At 43.8% G+C, this 20,059-nt stretch overlaps 1 protein-coding gene across 3 annotated transcripts in view; it reads left to right on the top strand.

Annotated features, from left to right (window-relative positions):
* Nucleotides 1–20,059, top strand: part of LOC139444182 (DNA ligase 1-like) — a 61,658-nt gene that overhangs the window by 15,578 nt on the left and 26,021 nt on the right. The window contains exon 1 of one of the 3 annotated variants that reach the window (XM_071225082.1): nt 645–749. The exons of 1 other annotated variant lie outside the window; for it this stretch is intronic. The gene's annotated coding sequence lies outside the window, so the exon portion shown is untranslated. Of the gene's footprint in view, nt 1–644; nt 750–947; nt 1,136–20,059 lie in introns of those variants that run through there. One more of the 3 variants, XM_071225080.1, reaches the window with a different exon arrangement.

Raw genomic sequence — 20,059 nt, 5'->3', positions numbered from 1 at the left:
GACGGCGTGTTTATGATGATTGTATATTTCATCCCGGTGACAAAACATGATCCAGCTATTTGAAAAACGATTACGTCGTCCGACTAGACATCATATCAAAGTCTAGAGGTCATTACTGTGGCAAGGTCGCTTGTGTTATTACTTAGAGAAACAACCTCAAGAATGATTCTATCACGTTGGATGGACCTTTATTTATCTCTTACTCCACTTGTCAATATTGCAATTTGGACAAGTGTGTTCGGGCCAAGCTGCTGGTAATAGACGTGAAGTGACGAGCACATTGAAGGAGGTGTATACAACACAAACATCATTCTCCTGGGTGAAAAATGATCATCCAAACAGGTTCCGCTTCTCGCGACTTTATAGGATTTCCATTCAGCCGATTCTGGACGGTTCTAGACGGGCAGTGCAGTACCCATCTCAGCTCCCGCAAGAGCGATCGTCTCACAGGCTAATGCTTTGATTAACACGGATGTAAACATACGGAAGTGTGTTACACGTTTTACTGAGCTGGGCTATCTGGGGTCATCCTGATCGCCAGCTTTACCAGCCTGCCATACGGCGATTACCGCCCGTTGTATAATGTCTTACTGCCTTGATCGTCTTTTAATAGCGCCTACGTGCCGCGGGAGGGAAGTTGCTTATCTGGGTTGGTAGCTCACGTGTAGTGAACAGTGAGTGAGGCTTTGCCGCGAAAAGACAAACCGTTTCCATTGCCATTGCGGACCGAGCGGAGGGTATCTGGCGTGGTAAGTAGTGGATATTGTGTGCGCGGTCGATGGCAAATATTGATTTGACTCCGCACGGACTACGAGGATTTCCTCAATGGCTTCCATTCAGGCTAAAGTACCACTAATTGCGCCCCGTTGATAGAACTTCCTCGTGTTGCAGCAGCTGAATGAAACCCTAGCTTATTCAGGCCGCTTTACTACCCTACTATGTGACGCATGTGTATCCAACAATCTGCTTGCCACCTCGCTAGCACTAGAGGCTTGTCTGTCGTAGCGCCTTCGACTTGATCGGGAGTTGGCGCATTTGAAGTCGAGGGAGGTGGATACACACATACACGAGGCAGGTGTCAGTTCTGGTTGGGCCATTGGGATAACAGCACGTGGCCCAAGTTCGAGACTAGTGGGTAAGTGGGGTGTGAGATGTTGACTTCTGTTGCCACAGCAGATTGCTAGCCTGTTGGCAGTTACTCTCCAGCTAATGACTGTCGTCTTGTGGTTCGTTGCCGCAGTGGGGTGTGAATGGTCACGTTGTTTGTTTGATACAGGAGACGCGCGTGTGTGACATCTTCTGGTATCGCTGTGACTGCCTCCAAGCGGGGAAGGCGTCACGGTGTCACAGCGCGTGATGGCGTACCGTACTTGTCACGGCCGGGCTGTGACTTCGCATTCTCTCGTGTCTCTCTCCATTCACATATCTGGAACAGATTGTCGGTATAAATGTTGAAACCCTTCGAAGATCGACAATTGATCGACATTGTGTGTAAACTCATTTGGTTGTTATTTATCGCCATATGTGAAAATAGTCAATTGCCAGTTTCGTCATCGAGGGAACATATGTGTATCAAAACTAAATAGTATTTGGACCCCGTAGTTTCAATACTATAGAATTTTGTCTCCGTCTTATAATATCTGCATATGTACATGCGTCAACGATACAAAATGTCCGCAGCGATCACGTACAGTCATTGCAAAATCGGTTTGTACATTACAAGAACCGTATGTCTTAACATCGGGAGGCAGTTATTATTACTATTATTTAATTGTATATATTAATATTATTATTATTATTATTATTGTGCTACCATATACACCGTTGTCATGTCAAGCATCCACAATTATCCAACTAATAGTGTACAGGAATGACACTCCGAACATAATAGTGTACAGGAATCGTAGTATCGGGGTATTTGTCTGACGCGGCCCATGTAGAACACCAGCTGTGTCCGAGCAGACCCATGTGCGACGCGAGAGCGATATGCCTCTTGTAGATCTAATGTCAAATGTCGCGTCGCCCACAGCTTATCGCTGGCCGCAAATGCCATTCTCCGCCTTGTTTATCCAATACCGCATCTGATATGAGAGAGCTATCCGTGCATGGACAGTGTTACCATTATGACATATTAGATTTCCCGAACCCATCACATCCCATCCCATGGTTCTATAGCCTACTATATATATTGTCGGCGTGGCCCTTATCACGGGGCTTGAATGTCGCGGACCGTTACATGCATCAACAAATTTATGACAGTCACGTACAACGTGTCACAGTGTTCCGCTTCCCGTCCTGCAATGCTGTAAGACTGCCCTCCCCGGCTCTCTACATCACATGGAAGCAGTATTTCCATTGAGACTGCATGTGTTAAAACTTGTCTGTTTGAAGTGGCGAATTCGTGCCATATCACACATAACGAGTGAGTATATGTCACGTCGTATCATATAACTGATGAGCATGTCACGCCATATCATAACTATTGACTGTCACGTCGTTTCATATAACTGCAGTATTCTTGCCACATCATAAATGTCTATCTGGTGACTGTCACGTTGTATCATATAACTTGTTCACGTGGTATCGACGTATCGCATGCTGGCAGTGGTGGTTATGCGGTATGTCACGTCGTATAACATGCTGGCAGTGGTGCTTATACGGTATGTCACGTCGTGTAACATACTGACAGTGGTGCTTATACGGTATGTCACGTCATATAACATGCTGGCAGCGGTGCTTATACGGTATGTCACGTTCGTGTAACATGCTGGCAGTGGTGCTTATACGGTATGTCACGTCGTGAAACATGCTGGCAGTTGTGCTTATACGGTATGTCACGTCGTGTAACATGCTGGCAGTGGTGCTTACACGGTATGTCACGTCGTGTAACATCCTGGCAGTGGTGCTTATACGGAATGTCACGTCGCTTAACATGCTGGCAGTGGTGCTTATACGGTATGTCACGTCGTGTAACATGCTGGCAGTGGTGCTTATACGGTATGTCACGTCGTGTAACATACTGGCGTTGGTTCTTATACCGTTAGTCCCGTCGCTTAACATGCTGGCAGTGGTGCTTATACGGTATGTCACGTCGTATAACATGCTGGCAGTGGTGCTTATACGGTATGTCACGTCGTATAACATGCTGGCAGTGGTGCTTATACGGTATGTCACGTCGTATAACATGCTGGCAGTGGTGCTTATACGGTATGTCACGTCGTGTAACATGCTGGCAGTGGTGCTTATACGGTATGTCACGTCGTGTAACATACTGGCGTTGGTGCTTATACCGTTAGTCCCGTCGCATAACATGCTGGCAGTGGTGCTTATACGGTATGTCACGTCGTATAACATGCTGACAGTGGTGCTTATACGGTATGTCACGTCGTATAACATGCTGGCAGTGGTGCTTATACGGTATGTCACGTCGTATAACATGCTGGCAGTGTTGCTTATACGGTATGTCACGTCGCTTAACATGCTGGCAGTGGTGCTTATACCGTAAGTCACGTCGTGTAACATGCTGGCAGTGGTGCTTATACGGTATGTCACGTCGTGTAACATGCTGACAGTGGTGCTTATACGGTATGTCACGTCGTGTAACATGCTGGCAGTGCTGCTTATACGGTATGTCACGTCGTGTAACATACTGGCGTTGGTGCTTATACCGTAAGTCACGTCGCTTAACATGCTGGCAGTGGTGCTTATACGGTATGTCACGTCGTGTAACATGCTGGCAGTGGTGCTTACACGGTATGTCACGTCGTGTAACATGCTGGCAGTGGTGCTTATACGGTATGTCATGTCGTGTAACATGCTGGCAGTGCTTCTTACACGGTATGTCACATCGTATAACATGCTGGCAGTTGTGCTTATACGGTATGTCACGTACAACATGCTGGCAGTGGTGCTTATACGGTATGTCACGTCTTGAAGCATGCTGGCAGTGGTGCTTATACCGTATGTCACGTCGTGTAACATGCTGGCAGCGGTGCTTACACCGTATGTCACGTCGTGTAACATGCTGGCAGTGGTGCTTATACGGTATGTCACGTCGTATAACATACTGGCAGTGGTGCTTATACGGTATGTCACGTCGTGTAACATGCTGGCAGTGGTGCTTATACGGAATGTCACGTCGTGTAACATGCTGGCAGTTGTGCTTACACGGTATGTCGCGGACCGTTACATGCATCAACAAATTTATGACAGTCACGTACAACGTGTCACAGTGTTCCGCTTCCCCTCCTGCAATGCCGTAAGACTGCCCTCCCCGACTCTCTACATCACATGGAAGCAGTATTTCCATTGAGACTGCATGTTTTAAAACTTGTCTGTTTGTGGTGGCGAATTCGTGCCATATCACACATAACGACTGACAATATGTCACGTCGTATCATATAACTGATGAGCATGTCACGTCATATCATAACTGTTGACTGTCACGTCGTTTCATATAACTGCAATTTCTCGTCACATCTTCGCATAACACGTTGATTATAGGCATTAACAGTTAGTGTAATGATAGATCGAACTATCGCTATTGTTTGCCCAACGATAGTATTGTATCGATAGCAAAGTAAAATTACCTATAGTATTGTTAATAGTATCCATAACAATCAATAGTTTTAATAGTTGCAATTAGTTATATAATAATACATATATTATGTCATTTTCAAACCTGTCTGTGTTGGTTTACAAGGATTGTTTGTTTGTTTGTTGTTTAACGATGCACCCAGCAGTATTCCAGCTATATGACGGCGGTCTGTAAATAATAGAGTCTGGACCAGACAATCCAGTGATTGACACCATGAGCATCGATCCACGCAATTGGGATACGATGACATGCATCAAACAAGTCAGCGAGCCTGACCACCCGATCCCGTTAGTCGCCTCTTACGACAGGCAAAGTCGCTTTTTACGGCAAATATGGGGTGCTGAGGACCTATTGTACCCCGGATCTTCACGTATCATCACGGATTAAGAAAACTTACATTAGAGATCCTTTCTTTTGGTGACTGACTAATGGCCGTCTTTGAGATTGTCAGCAATACTTTATTAATTTCCATTGCATTAATTATAGTTGAGGTGAGGTGACATGGGGTTTATAGTCGCGTCCAAGATTATGGCACTTATATACCAAAGTGCGCGCGCGCGAGTGTGTGTGTCTGCTTGTACTAGTCCGGTCTTTTGGTATGACGCGACCGGGGATCGAACCCCGGACCTTCCGCTCTCCGGGCGGACGCTTCATTAATTAATATAATAATCAAGCCTTGAAGTTGGTTTACTACTATGGCAATACTATTACAATAGTTGAGGCGACTATACTTGTCGTAAGAGGCGACTAACGGGATCGGGTGGTCAGGCTCGCTGTCTTGGTTGATGCATGTCATCGATCCCAATTGCATAGATCGATGCTCAAGTTATCAATCACTGGATTGTCTGGTCCAGACTCGATTATTTAGAGACCGCCGTCATTTTGCTGGAGTATTGCTGAGTGCGGCGTTAAACAACAAACAAACAATACTAAAATAGTTGACTATTGTCCCAATACTTTTGCAATAGTGTGGACTACTATTGCGATACAACCCCACATGGAGATACTAACCCCAATAGTCACTCTCATGTACAGAGTATGTGTGGTGTGGGATGCTAATTAGTCACGTGTTACCGCCTGACCCCGACAGCAACCGTGAATCTTTGACACCGAACACATGGATATATGCTTCCGATAATGATCTCATTATTTCAGAACATGCGCGCAGAATATCAATATGAATATTAGGCTGAAATTTGGCTCATCATGCACGCCAATGCCAGCTACAAAACTCAACATATTATGAAGCCATGGAGGCCTATCCCAATTTAATCTTGACCTCCGTGGAATTTTCAGTATGTCATAATGTGCAATGTTCACGTAATTCAGATTGACAATTACTATTAAAGTGACAGGCAATAGGTTTTTAGTCACTCGAACACAACCTGGAATATTACAATTTAATTTCGAAATGAAATATAGCATACATAATCGTTGTCTCAAAGTGGAGACAGGCGCTTGAAGCGGATGTTACATGGGAACATGTATTTAGGTGTATGGTTACCGTTAGATAACGGTTATTTGCTCCCAACGTTAAACAACGGGTACTGTTAGCTAGAATGGATAAGAAACAGGTTTGTGAGAACAGGAATACTTTCTGTCCCTGTTCTCTGAACGTCGCCTGCATGATGCTGTGGACGGGAAGTGATTATAGCCATTATATTTCTTCATCCGAGTAGGACCCGTGAAGATCCGGGTTAGAATATGTCTTCAGCAACCCATGCCTTTCTCCCCTCGTGAAGATCCGGGTTAGAATAGGTCTTTAGCAACCCATGCTTGTCTCCCATCGTGAAGATCCGGGTTAGAATATGTCTTCAGCCACCCATGCTTGTCTCCCATCGTGAAGATCCGGGTTAGAATGGGTCTTCAGCAACCCATGCCTTTCTCCCCTCGTGAAGATCCGGGTTAGAATATGTCTTCAGTAACGCATGCCTTTCTCCCCTCGTGAAGATCCGGGTTAGAATATGTCTTCAGCAACCCATGCCTTTCTCCCCTCCTGAAGATCCAGATTAGAATATGTCTTCAGTAACCCATGCCTTTCTCCCCTCGTGAAGATCCGGGTTAGAATATGTCTTCAGCAACCCATGCCTTTCTCCCCTCGTGGAGATCGTGAAGAGGCGACTAACGGGATCGGGTGGTCAGGCTCGCTGACTTGACTGATGCATGTCATCGTATCCCAACATCTTCCCGAGGCAAGGGAATTAACTGACTATAAAAGTCCAGTTTCCACCCTTGCCGAACTAGGCTGGTATTATGGAGTTACATTTTGGCTGGACTAACGAGTCCATGCATAGTCCAATCAAAATCGCGCACCGAAATCGAAATCCGGTTCGTAAAGTGTCATGCAGATTTCGGTCGACTGCAGCATTTGCAAAGCATGTGCACCGCTAACTCGTTGTCAACAGATATTTTCTCAATCTTTTCATTTTTTAAATCAAGGTACTCACGTGATTTGATGCACTTCGCGATGTAAGACTCGTTTTATCACAATATAGATCTTGATTATCGATCCGATCGTCTTGACTGGGCGCCACCGTTTTGTTTGAAGCAAATGCAAGTGATACGAGAGGTTGAATCTGATTGGTCAGTAGGAGAGGCATAGAAAGGACATAACTCGCAATAGCCACTGGTGGCGCTACGATCGAGCCCACGAATTCCAGCCTAGTTCGGCAAGGGTGAAAACTTGACTTTTAAAGTCAGTTAACTCTCTTGCCTCGGGAAGATGTATCCCAATTGTGTGGATCGATACTCATGAAGACAATCACTGGATTGTCTGGTCCAGACTTGATTATTTACAGATCGCCGTCATATAGCTGGAATATTGAGTACGATGTCAAACGACAAACAAACAATGTCCCGAGGAAAGATTCTTCCTTATCTACAAATCCAGTCGGGTTTGCAAATAGATATGTGTTAACCAGGCACTTGCATGTCGGCTCTAAGCGACAGTTAGGGAATCGTTTAGCTTCGATCTTACCTTATTTTCATGGTTGCATCAAACATTCATTGTGTAGCAGGTTGGTGTTACTCTGAAGTATTCAACTGTCATCAATCTTAACGCGACGGGCAATTAGTCACGCTGAATGTTCCCGCTATCGGTTGCTAGTTACAGGTTATGCACGTCAGCCTCCAATGTAAAGGTATACTTTGGAAACCATCTTTCAACGTCAAGTTTTTAAAATCAGTTGCAGATATTCTTTACGCTTGGGACCCGGGTGGGAGTTTGTTCAAAGCACTTTTTCCTATCGAACTTGTGATTATGGGTTTACGCCGCTTGTGGCAATATTCTAGAAATATCACGACAGGGGACACCAGAAATGTGCTTCGCGCTTTCTGCCCATATGGTGAATTGAACCCGGGCTTCGACATGACGAGCGAACGCTTTTACAACTAGGCTACTCCACAGCTCCTGTTGAAATAGGAACCTCCCTACAATCGGGTGGTCAGATTCGCTGACTTGGTTGAAGCTTGTCATCGATCCCAATCGCGTGGATCGATGTTCATGATATCAATCACTGGATTGTCGGTCCAGATTCGATTAGTTACAGACCGCTGTCATATAGCTGGAGTATTGCTGAGTGTGGCGTTAGAACAACAAGCGAAAAACATACCGCCGTCATATAGCTGGAACATTGGTGAGTGCGGCGTTATACAACAATCAACAATCTATTCTCAACATGTGATCAGTGTGTGAAGCCCATTTCTGGTGTCCTCCGCTGTGACACTGTCATGCCCTGACATACTGAAAATAGTAATAGGAAAGAATCGTCATGCCACGACAGATTAACTATAGTAAGATAAAAGAATCGGGTGTACTTTAAGTTCTTATGAGTAGTAGGGGGCACGGGTTGCCCAAGTCGCCGCAATTCGCTATGCAGAGTTGCGTCCCTTCGGCACGCCAGAAACCTATTTTGTGGGTTCGAATCCCGGCCCGCCCCGATCATGTTTCTAGGTTTGTCAGCACCATACCTGGGCTCGTGTGTTTCACTTAAGTGGTAAACGTCTGAGACCTACATCACTTTGGGCTTTTCTTCCACTTCGGGGCGTCTGGTAGCCTAGTGGTTAAAGCGTTCGCTCGTCACGCTGAAGACCCGTGTTCGATTCCCGTCATGGGTACAATGTGTGAAGCCCATTTCTGGTGTCCCCCGCCGTGATATTGCTGGAATATCAAACTCACTCACTCACTTACTCCCACGTTAAGCTGATACGCCATGATATAAATGGAACACTGTTCTAAGCTGGGCTAAGTCCAACTCACTCCCTTACACTTTTGAGTAGTATACACGTAGCTGGAATATTGTAATAAAAACCTACTCGATCAACTCGCTGGTGCTTATTCTCTGTCCAGGACATGCAGGTGGATATGAAATCACATCACTGTATTTGATAAATATGCTTTCTATTATTTTGGGCTGAGGCAGGTACTTGTCACGAGACGTTTCGCACATAGAATTATTATGCACATGTGTTTTTAACGTTCCATTTGATCTCAACCTCGCTTCATAACGTCAGCAGTAAAAAATGGGGAGGTTAGTTTCGTAACTCGAAAAACAACTCAACCTGTTTGTAAAGTTTACTTTGCTGTCCAAACATGTGGTTATTTTCTTTATACTAGAGGTGGTGGGGCTAGTCTAGTGGTTAAAGCGTTCGCTCGTCACGCCGAGGCCGTTGTTTAAACGGCGTAAAATAATACTCACTGTATACCATCTTCACCTTTCTTCCTTTCATCTACGCCGTGGAGAGAGGGGGGGGGGGGGGGGGGGGGGAGGGAGAGAGAGAATTGGTATTATTGTACAAAAGCTGTAAACATACCTTGCTATGTCAACCATTGCTCACAAAACCTTGTTCGTTGTTTATTTGCTGAATCACTTGTACCCACGGCACACCCATCGATGTATGCTTTAGATAAGAAAATGTTTTTAAATACCCCAGACAGACTGCGAGTCATATTCCAGATACGTAATCAAAAAAAATTATTTTAACTTTCATTAGAAATACGGTAAATCGTAGCTTCGGCGTCTTTTGGATGTCAGAAAATTTTGAATGTATAGACTAAATTGATTTTACCACATTCTTCCGGAAGTGGGGAGCGTCCTACATTTCTTCTGGGAATGTCATGCAGCAGCATGATCAACATCGTGCAGATTCATGCAACTCCGGAGTTACTTTTCTTTTTTGTTTGTTTGTTAAACGCCACAGTCAGCAATATTCCAGCTATATTACGCGGTCTGTAAGTAATCGAGTCTGAACCATACAATCCAGTGATTGATATCATAAGGATCGATCCGCACAATAGTGATACGATGACCTGCATCAACCAAAAATCAGCCTCTTACAAACATAGTAGCGTGTTATGGAAAGTACAGGTTGCTGAAGACCTATTCCAACCCGGATCTTCACGGGTTCGGAGTTACTTGTGGCCTGATGGTCAAAGGCGAAACTTGTAGTGCCTTAGCTGATAGGGCGCACTGGTCCCGGGTTCGAATCTCACGATACTTGGTCAACCCAACTCACTCACTTCAGACCATTGTGGGGATTCGAGTTGATCCCCAGCAAACAATCGTGATCCTGCGAGGTGACTTAGTGGATTGGGCGGTCAGGGTCCTGTTCGCAAAGCGATCATAGCGCTAAGGTGATCGTAACTCCCATACTATAACATAGACTTACGACTGCGGTGCTACGATCGCTTCGTGGAACGGGGCCCATGCTCGGTGACATGGGTGACTTCTTGTCGTCGGACCATGTCGCGTTGTTCATTTTATCAATCACTGGTTTGTCTGGTCCATATTCTATTATTTATAGGCCGCCGTCAACTACCTAGAATATAGCTGAGTGCGGCTCCCTTCATAGTCTTGACAGAAACATCACAAAACACCGACACACGTCCATTTCTGCCTGCTTGTCTACTGGGATACCTTTTCCAGAGTCATACAACCCTGTGGGATACATACGACTTTAGTCTGCATGTATCACGAATAAGATTTAACACGGGACACACATGTTTGGTCGGCAGGTTCTCTGTTGGGGTGATGGGGTAGCCAAGTTGTTAAAGCTTTCGCTCGTCTCACCGAAGGCCCGGGTTCGATTCCCCACATGGGCACAATGTGTGAGACCCGTGAAGATCCGGGGTAGAATAGGTCTTCAGCAACCCATGCTTGCCGTAAAAGGTGACTATGCTTGTCGTAAAAGGCGACTAACGGGATCGGGTGGTCAGGCTCGCTGACTTGGTTGATGCATGTCATCGATCCCAATTGCGTGGATGGATGCTCATGATATTAATCACTGGATTGTCTGGTCCAGACTCGATTATTTACAGACCGCCGTCATATAGCTGGAATATTGCTTAGTGCGGCGTTAAACAACAAACCAACCAACCAACCACGATGTGTGAAGCCCATTTTTTGGAGTCCCCCGCCTCAAATTTGTGGAAATATTGCTAAAAGCTGCGTAAACCATACTCACTCACTGAGGTTATGTTGTGTGTTCATTGGTTAGAGGGGCACGGGTGGCCCAGTCGTCTAAGGCGCCGCGATTCGCTGTGCAGAGTTGCGTCCCTTAGACACGCCAGAAACCGATGATTGTGGGCTCGAATCCCGGTTCGCCCCTATCATGTTTCTAGGTTTGTCAGCACCATACCCATGCTCGTGGGTTTCACCGAAATGGTAAACGTCCGAGACCTGCATCTTTTCGGGCTTTCCTCCCACATTAAGCTGACACGCCGTGATATAACTGGAATACTGTTAAAAGCGGCGTTAAACCCAACTCACTCATTCACTCATTGGTTAGAATAGGTGCAGAAACACCCGCCCAGTACTTAACGAGCATTCGGTCGTGATTGGTTGCTTTCGAACCAATGGGAAACCTATCACTAGTTATGGACGCTGAAGGAATTCCGCCACGCCCCTTTTTCAGTGGGTATACTTTACTATAAGTAGTATATCCTGTTTTATTCATATGGTAGGCATGAGACCACGCACTGAACATGTATAAGAGATATTAGCTGTTTTTACCTGAACATAGTAACTGTGCGTACGATATAGATATATTACCTTGTTCAAGTGTGCATAATACTTCATGTATTTACTTGACCAGGGTAATCGTTATATATATTATCATGGCCAAGTGTACATAATATTACATGTATTTACTTGACCAGGGTAATCGTTATAGATATTATCATGGCCAAGTGTACATAATATTACATGTATTTACTTGACCAGGGTAATCGTTATAGACATTATCATAGCCAAGTGTACATGATATATGTTAATACTTGACCAGTGTGATCGTTATATGTATAGTCATGGCCTAGTGCAAAATATATTACATGTATATACTTGACCAGAGTGAATGTGTATACGTTGTATGTATTATCGTGGTCAATTCCACATTTGTCAAATTTGGGAATTCAACATTTAGACCAGTTGTAGGTATTCCCCTTGGCTCGTATTATGCCCGTATCCTAACTGACCTTTCTCTTTGCATACGTATCGGAGTTTTGACTACTTTAGTTTAATCAAAGAAAGACCCATTTCCAAGAAGTTCAACTCATTTTCAGATATTTTGAGGACCTCGTGTATTTCAACAATGCTAAGAAATATGAGTATCTCTTCATTTCATGTTTGAGGTTTGGAAGCCAAAGAAAGAACTGATTAGCCACATTTAATGTCCTATGTGGATCTATGCGTAGACATTGAGAATGGTGGCAGCCTCTGCACTTAGCTGTATCGTAAGATGGGGGATTTCGATTTTACCAACGTGTATTTCCCCTTCGCGTTGAGCAATATCAGCTCCAACTCATGGCGTCAACATTTCGCAGTTTCTTAGGTACTTAAGAGCATGTACATATTATTCAAATGTCATGGAAAGACACATTTATTTGAAACTTAGCTTTTTAATCAAGGTTTCACTATCAAGGGCCTGATTGAGTCATTTCGGAAACCCGTGAAGATCCGTATAGAGAATACGTCTCTACGGAACTCTGTCGGTACCAGTTCCTTAACGTAATGAGATAAGATAAGATAAGATAATATTTTATTTGCGTGTCACGCAGTATAAAAAACATTCATTCAAAGTACATGACAAAATATAAAATATACCACGCGGCCAGTTGGCCTATGAGACACGAGAGATAAAAAATAACTCAGTTTTATGTAAAGAGATTATACTAGTATCGTTTAGTGAGATACAAATACAAAATATATACGAACGCGTGGTAACAGAACTATTTTATAAGTACTTATTTGAAAATGTCCCATTGTTAATATCTTTTGTAACTGTTGAGGAATCCTTTAAGGAAGAATACCATTAAAACTAAATATATTTAGACTTTTATAAACATGTGGTTAAATCCTATAAGGAAGAATAACAATTACTTATGGATCAGAAGTGCACTATTTACAATGCAAGTTGAAATTTTCTTCTTTTAACTGCGGCTAGGGGAATAACTAAACTATCATTCTGCATAACATATATAAATTGGTCTTCTGTGAGTGTAACCCGTAAAGATCCGGGGTAGAATAGGTCTTCAGCAACCCATGCTTGTCGTAAAAGGCGACTATGCTGGTTGTAAGAGGCGACTAACGGGATCGGGTGGTCAGGCTCCCTGACTTGGTGGATACATGTCATCGTATCCCAATTGTGGGTCGATGCTCATGAAGACAATCACGGGATTGTCTGGTCCAGACTCGATTATTTACAGACCGCCGTCATATAGCTTGAATATTGCTGAGTGCGGCGTTAAACAACGAACAAACAAACAAAGCCAAAAAACGAATATGATGTACGCGTTGCATGTTACAGAAACGATGTTTGGGGTTCAGACTAAAACTTGAGACTGGTGTAATGGGAAAAATGATTGTCGTGATAGTTTAGATTAAAAACAAAGTAGAGAACGGTTACTGTCATCTTGTTTCTGCAACAGTATCAGTTTCCCATATCGGTGTCACAGCGCGTGGGATGTAGCCACGTAACGCCCTTCTATTGGTCACGTAGAGTAGGGCTCTCTTTAACAGATGGCCTCAACGCCTGCCATGCTGTAGAAGCTATTAACAATTCAATGACTGGGATGTGCTCCGACATGCAAGATCTTTGTTAGTAAAATGATTATCCGGAGAAATATCGCAAGCTAGTTAATTATTCAACTATTTACGCCAGTGAATGTCTGTACACATCGACGTATTATGAGAATCAGTCCTGTGTATCTGGAGAGGTAAAACATCCTCATCAAAGTTGGAATAGTATCCTGTGAGTTTGTGTCACAATCATTATGTTTATCTGTTTGTTTGTTGTTTAACGCCGCACTCACCAATATCCCAGCTATATGCCAGCGGTCTGTAACTAATCGAATCTGGACCAAACAATCCAGTGATTGACATCATGAGCATCGATCCGCGCATTTGGGATACGATGAAATGCATCCACCAAGTCGGCGAGCCTGACCACCCGATCCCGTTAGTCGCGTTTTACGGCAAGCATGGGTTGCTGAAGACTTAGTCTACCCCGGATCTTCAGGGGCTAACTCATCATGTACATGTTAAGGAACTGGTACCGACAGAGTGCCGCATATGTTTTCTGTAGTTCATTAAACATCAGTAAGTACTATGGATATGACACAGATACACTTCCGCCACCAGACGCTGTCAACTAATCGATTAGGAAGCATTGTTAGAATTTGGATGAACGTGCAAGTGCAAATTTCATTCATTGTAAATTGGCCCTGAGAGATTACACCGCCTTGCAAATATCAAATATTCATTGCCTGTTTGGTAGGCATATCGTAGGCAGTTTCCTTCGCTTCAATTATATATTACCTTGAGAGAGTGGTTATCTGGTAATTTCTGGTAATTATTTGTCTGTTTACGGCTTTCTTGTAACCAGCGAGGCGTGGAACCGCATGGATACGCTATGATGCACGTGACCGAGCTTCTGTGACACGTTAATTTCCGGGCTTGGCAGGACCACCACTCACATTCCCGGATCACTGGACCGGAACAAAAATAATGGTATAGTATTCTTTAGGCGCACTTGTTTGGTGAGGTGAGGTGGGTTGAGGTGAAATTGGGTTTAACACCGCGTGAACGATCATTGCAGATACTTAGCGACGTGCACGCCCACTAAGACACCATGCTGCAGTTTAACATGAATACCCCACTCAGACACACTATACCGACTCCGAGCCGACCAGTATTGTATTATTCCCTTAATGCCGAGCGCTAGGCAGGGAAACAAAAAGTACCATATTTGAACGCCTTTTGGGTATGACCGGCCGGGGACCGAACCCCGACTCCCGCCATCCGACATACGCTGTATCCGCTTCACCGCAAAAGCTATCACATCTTCATCAGACACTGGATGTCTCAAAGAGGGGAGACTCAAATCGAACGCGGAGGTATAATTGCACTCCTAATGTTTACGGGGGCGCTGCAAATGGCTAGAACCGGTTTTACAGCAGCAAGCAAGATATTCGTAGGCGGGTTGTCAAAGGTATTAAAGGAAGGAAATAGAGAGTATTTGACTTGTTGTGGAGACGAACATCCTTGAGTGTGATGATGGACAACATGAATGGAATCGAGTGTGAAATAGAAACTGTTCTTCATATCAGCGCATCGTTTGGGCTGCAGTGAGCGACTGGTTGTTACGTTAATGGAGGCACCACGCTGTGCAGGTCAAGGTTGGTGTTACGTAGGGTATCCATTGATTGACGGGGTGTGTAACGCGATGTTATGTAAACGGTGGCTTATGAAGGGCGTTACAAGGATGGTGTTATATAAGTTAGTGAGTTTGGTTTAATATGGCTTTGAACAGTATTTCATTTACATCACAATGCCCGAATTAATACAGTTCTAACCCACGAGAAACGTAATCAGGGCGAATCTGTGACCCACGATTATAGGTTCCTTGCACGGCTAAGGGACGTAACTCTACACGGCGATATGCATCGCCTTAGTGATTGATATACAACTGATAACATATAGGTGATGCTACATACCTGATACTACGTAACTGATAATGATTATGAAGATATTACACATTAATACAATGTAGGTGAATATTATTGTGAATATGTAGGTTATGATATAGATCTGGAACTGATATACAAGTGATAACAAGTGATGCAGAGGTTATAACACATGATCTGTCTGGCATCCTTTACAAAGGGTAATAATGCTGTTACGTTTACACATTTTAAGTTAGTTTGCGCTTCATGAAGTCCTCTCACATGAAGCTGACACGCGCGATATCACTGGAATACTGTTAAAAGCGGCGTTAAACTCACTCACTCACTCACAATAACCAGAATTCAGGGTTAGAATTTGTCCGAAGCAACCATTGCTTGTCGAGGCGACCAAATGGATCAGGTGGTCTAGCGTGTCACCATACCCCGACGGTGTGGATCGTTGTTCATAATATTAATCACTGGATTGTCTGGTCCAGACTATCAAAATGCTGGTATATTCGGCGTTAGACGATGAACAAACAAAACGACACAATAATAAAGGCAATATTCGCAGTATCCGTGTCTTAACGGTTATTTTAGTTTTCCGACCCCGGACTTCCTCTTTCATTGGAATACTGCTTTGATCCTGTCAGTAAGGACAACGCCCGCTAAGATCCGGGTTAGAATTGGTCTTTATCAACCCATGCTTTTCGCAAGAGGCGATTATGCCTGTCGTAAGAGGCGACTAACGGGATCGGGTGGTCAGACTCGCTGACTTGGTTGATGCCGGTTTTCGTATCCCAATTGCACAGATCGATGCTCATGCTGTCATTCACTGGATTGTTTGGTCCAGACTCGATTATTTACAGACCGCCGTCATATAGCTGGAATATTGCTGAGCACAGCGGTAAACAACAAAGAAACAAAGAAAGATGGGTAACCGGCCCATCAAGTTCTGGTAGCTCAACTATACTACTCAAAAGAAGTTAAGGACCACCTGATTATTTCATATTACTATAGTTAATCTTATTTCATATTTTGATTCCTCACATGGGTACAATGTGTGAAGCCCATTTCTGGTGTCCCACGCTGTGATAGTATTTGAATATAGTTAAAAACCGTAAACCATACTCTCTCAATCACTATGTTTGTTTTGGGGTTTTTTGTCGTTTAACGCCGCACTCAGCAATATTCCAGCTATATGACGGCGGTCTGTGAAAATAATCGAATCTGGACCAGACAATCCAGTGATTGATATCATGAGCATCGATCCACGCAATTGGGATTGATGACATGCATCATCCAAGTCAGCGAGCCTGACCATCCGATCCCGTTAGTCGCCTCTTACGACAAGCAAAGTCGCCTTTTATGGCAAGCATGGGTTGCTGAAGACCTATTCTACTCCCTCTCAATCACTAACATATTTTGAATAGTATAATGTAAATACTGCCCAGTAATGCAAGACGACTGAATCACAATTTCACCACGTGTGTTGTGACTAAAGGTTTATTTGTGGAGTTCCAAATAGTGTTATATGCAGTATGTGCACCTGTCTGAAGGTGTCTTCTCTATCTCTATCTGAGAGTCGAGTCCGCCAGATCGCACTCTGTACCACCTGATCCCCATTGTAGTCTGAATGAGGTACTGGGGACCTATTTGGTGGGATGACGACGACGTCGACGACGACGTCGACGACGACGACGTCGACGACGACGACTATGATGGCATGACTTAGTTATTATTTCCCATGGTACGTGATGTATTGTCTTGTTGATGAAGTTGATTATGTATGTCGATAGTGATGATGAGTGAATGGGGTTGGTTGGTTGGTTGTTTTACGCCGCACTCAGCAATATTCCAGGTATATGGCGGCGGTCTGTAAATAGGGAAGTGAGTATGGTTTTACGCCGCTTTAGCAATATTTCAGCAATATCACGGCGGGGGACACCAGAAATGGGTTTCACACATGTGGGGAATCGAACCTGGGTCTTCGGCGTGACAAACAACGCTTTAACCACTTTGCTACCTCATCGTCCCGGATGAAGATGATGATGATGATGATGATGATGAAAATGTTGATGATGATGATGGTGATGATGATGACGGTGGTAATGATAATGTGATGATAACAGTGATGATTGCGACGACGGTTATGATGATGATGATGATGATGAAATGGTGGAGGAGATTCGCGTTATACAGTTCAGATGATGTAGACATTTCGGCAGTGTATCCAACAGGGAGAGACAAAGGACAAGTCTTCACCCACATGGTGCTTGCACAGCTTGTGTTGATGTGTTGATGTGCAACTGATGCTCAACAGCTGTGTGTGGCGCCACGTCGTGATGCGCTGTCGCCGACTCGTGTGTACAATACGTTCACGACATCGTAACTTCACTGCTCGGTTGAACACAAGGAGAGCAAGCGATTCCGTACGCACTCATTTAATCTACGATTTTATCTACGAAAACCTTTTCCACAAGAAATCTCTACTAAAGACCATTGCACGATTCCGACTATATCATGCGCACGAGTTTCTTAATCACTATTAGATAGTAATGATACCAGGTGTTCGCGAAAAGGTGAGCGTATCCTGCCCCACTGGTGGTACCCGTCACAAACACAAGTACAGGCAAGTAAATTGTTCACCTGAAAATTACAAAACACGGTAACATGTACAGGTCAAAATAGGGAATCACATCGCGCATCATTTTTGTCACAGATACCTCAAGATTGGAGATGTCAGCTGATGTCTACATGCAAAGTCACTTAATCGCTGTACAAGTAGGCATGTTTTGTGTTTTTATACGGTAATACCACACTCAGGAATACTTGCCTTTCTCGAACACCTGGCATAGGTTCCTGGCTTCCTGTCGCTCAGCACATGTGGTCCAGTAGTCAAAGGTAGCGCATTTAGATATGCAGAGTTACGTCCCTTACTGGCGCCTGGATCAGGTAATCGCGAGTTTCTGGGTTTCACCAAGGTCGATAACGTCTACCACCTGGATCGCTGAGCTTTTCTCCCACATTAAGTTAACACGCCGAGATAAAACAAAAACCCGATTCGTGGTGAATGAAGAGAACATATGGTTTTGTCTTCGAGTACAGCTGGAGTTGAACTTGACACGAAGTATGTCTGGCCGAGCCATAACTAAACATTAATTCATTCACCCTCAGCCTTAGTGATGTTTAGTCTCCGCTAAGCACTATAATTAGCGAGCGGCTCAGAATACACTATTCTCGTGTCAGTCCACACAAATGCAGATATACTGCTCAAAAGGAATTAAAGAACACCCGATTCTTTCATATTAATATAGTTAATCTTTCATGACATGACCGATTAACTACAGTCATGAAAAATCTTCACTTAATTAAAACGCCAATGACATGCCCCCATTGCTCTCATTGAACAGTCCAAGAGACGGTGGTGGTTCATAGAGAATTTCGCCGTCATGTTTTTATATCCAATATATCGACTAAGTCAATAAGCTTTGTAACTTTTATCAACTTGTGTTGATATATTTGATATCAAAAGACACGAGGGTGAGATTCTATTTATCAGCTAATATCATTCTTTCACTTACTTTTACAGTATATAAACAGTAATAACAAGTTTATTTGGTGTAGAAATTACAGCTAACCAGTTTCAGTAGCAGAGAGATTAGTGATTTCATTTGATTGTGACGTCATGGTGACAAGATGATGTCACGATGGTCTGCAAGACTCGTCCCCCTATCGATGAATGTTATGTGCGTAAATACGACAAACCAATCAGACTGCGCGTATGACTTCAAGTACTTCGGTCTAAGAATCCTTCAGGAATAATCTTTGACTTCACATATGTCATGCATCTAAAATATACCCAATATAAATGTGTTCAAACATGCTGTATAATACCGTAATTCCCGATGTGTTTTAAATAGTATCACAACGAATTCTTTTAGCTATGCTCGTTTGCGCTTAGACGAAACCCAGTTGCAAAAAATGGCCACGAGAGGGGCTTTTCGGGTTGTCCCGGAATGACACGAGTCGGTCACGAATGCAAAGCTTGGTGCTGCGATTTTATAGTGGCGATATCTCCTACTTTAGGATGTATCGCTTGATCTCGCCCAAGCGATATCTCCCGTGGAAGCCAGTTTGGAATGATAAATAAGTGATATCTTCAACTTGAATAATTATCAACATGACCGATCTAAGGAAAGATGAGTCTGTAAAAGTAAGAGAGGTGTTGAAGAATGTTCTGCCGTTTGACCCCATACCGTTTACAAATATATTTTGTCCCACAATGCATCATTACAGCGAAAACGTGTATGTTCTTATGTTTTTCGCTAACGTCAAAAATATAAATCGAAAATATTTAATAGGAAGTTTCGTAGGAAAATCCGCATCCAAGCGCAAGACGGGCATCGCAGGACACCCATTCTTCATCCAGATTTTCTCGTCGGATAAAGCACCAGAATATTCCATCTTTTCCAATAAAGTGAAAGATTTGTAGCGTCGGGAAACGAAGAAATATAAAACGT

This window comes from Haliotis cracherodii, unplaced genomic scaffold (assembly GCF_022045235.1).
Source record: "Haliotis cracherodii isolate W230 unplaced genomic scaffold, xgHalCrac1.p SCAF_5, whole genome shotgun sequence".
Taxonomy (NCBI): domain Eukaryota; kingdom Metazoa; phylum Mollusca; class Gastropoda; order Lepetellida; family Haliotidae; genus Haliotis; species Haliotis cracherodii.
Note: the sequence above shows the minus strand (reverse complement) of the source record. Positions and strands in the feature narration are given on the sequence as shown.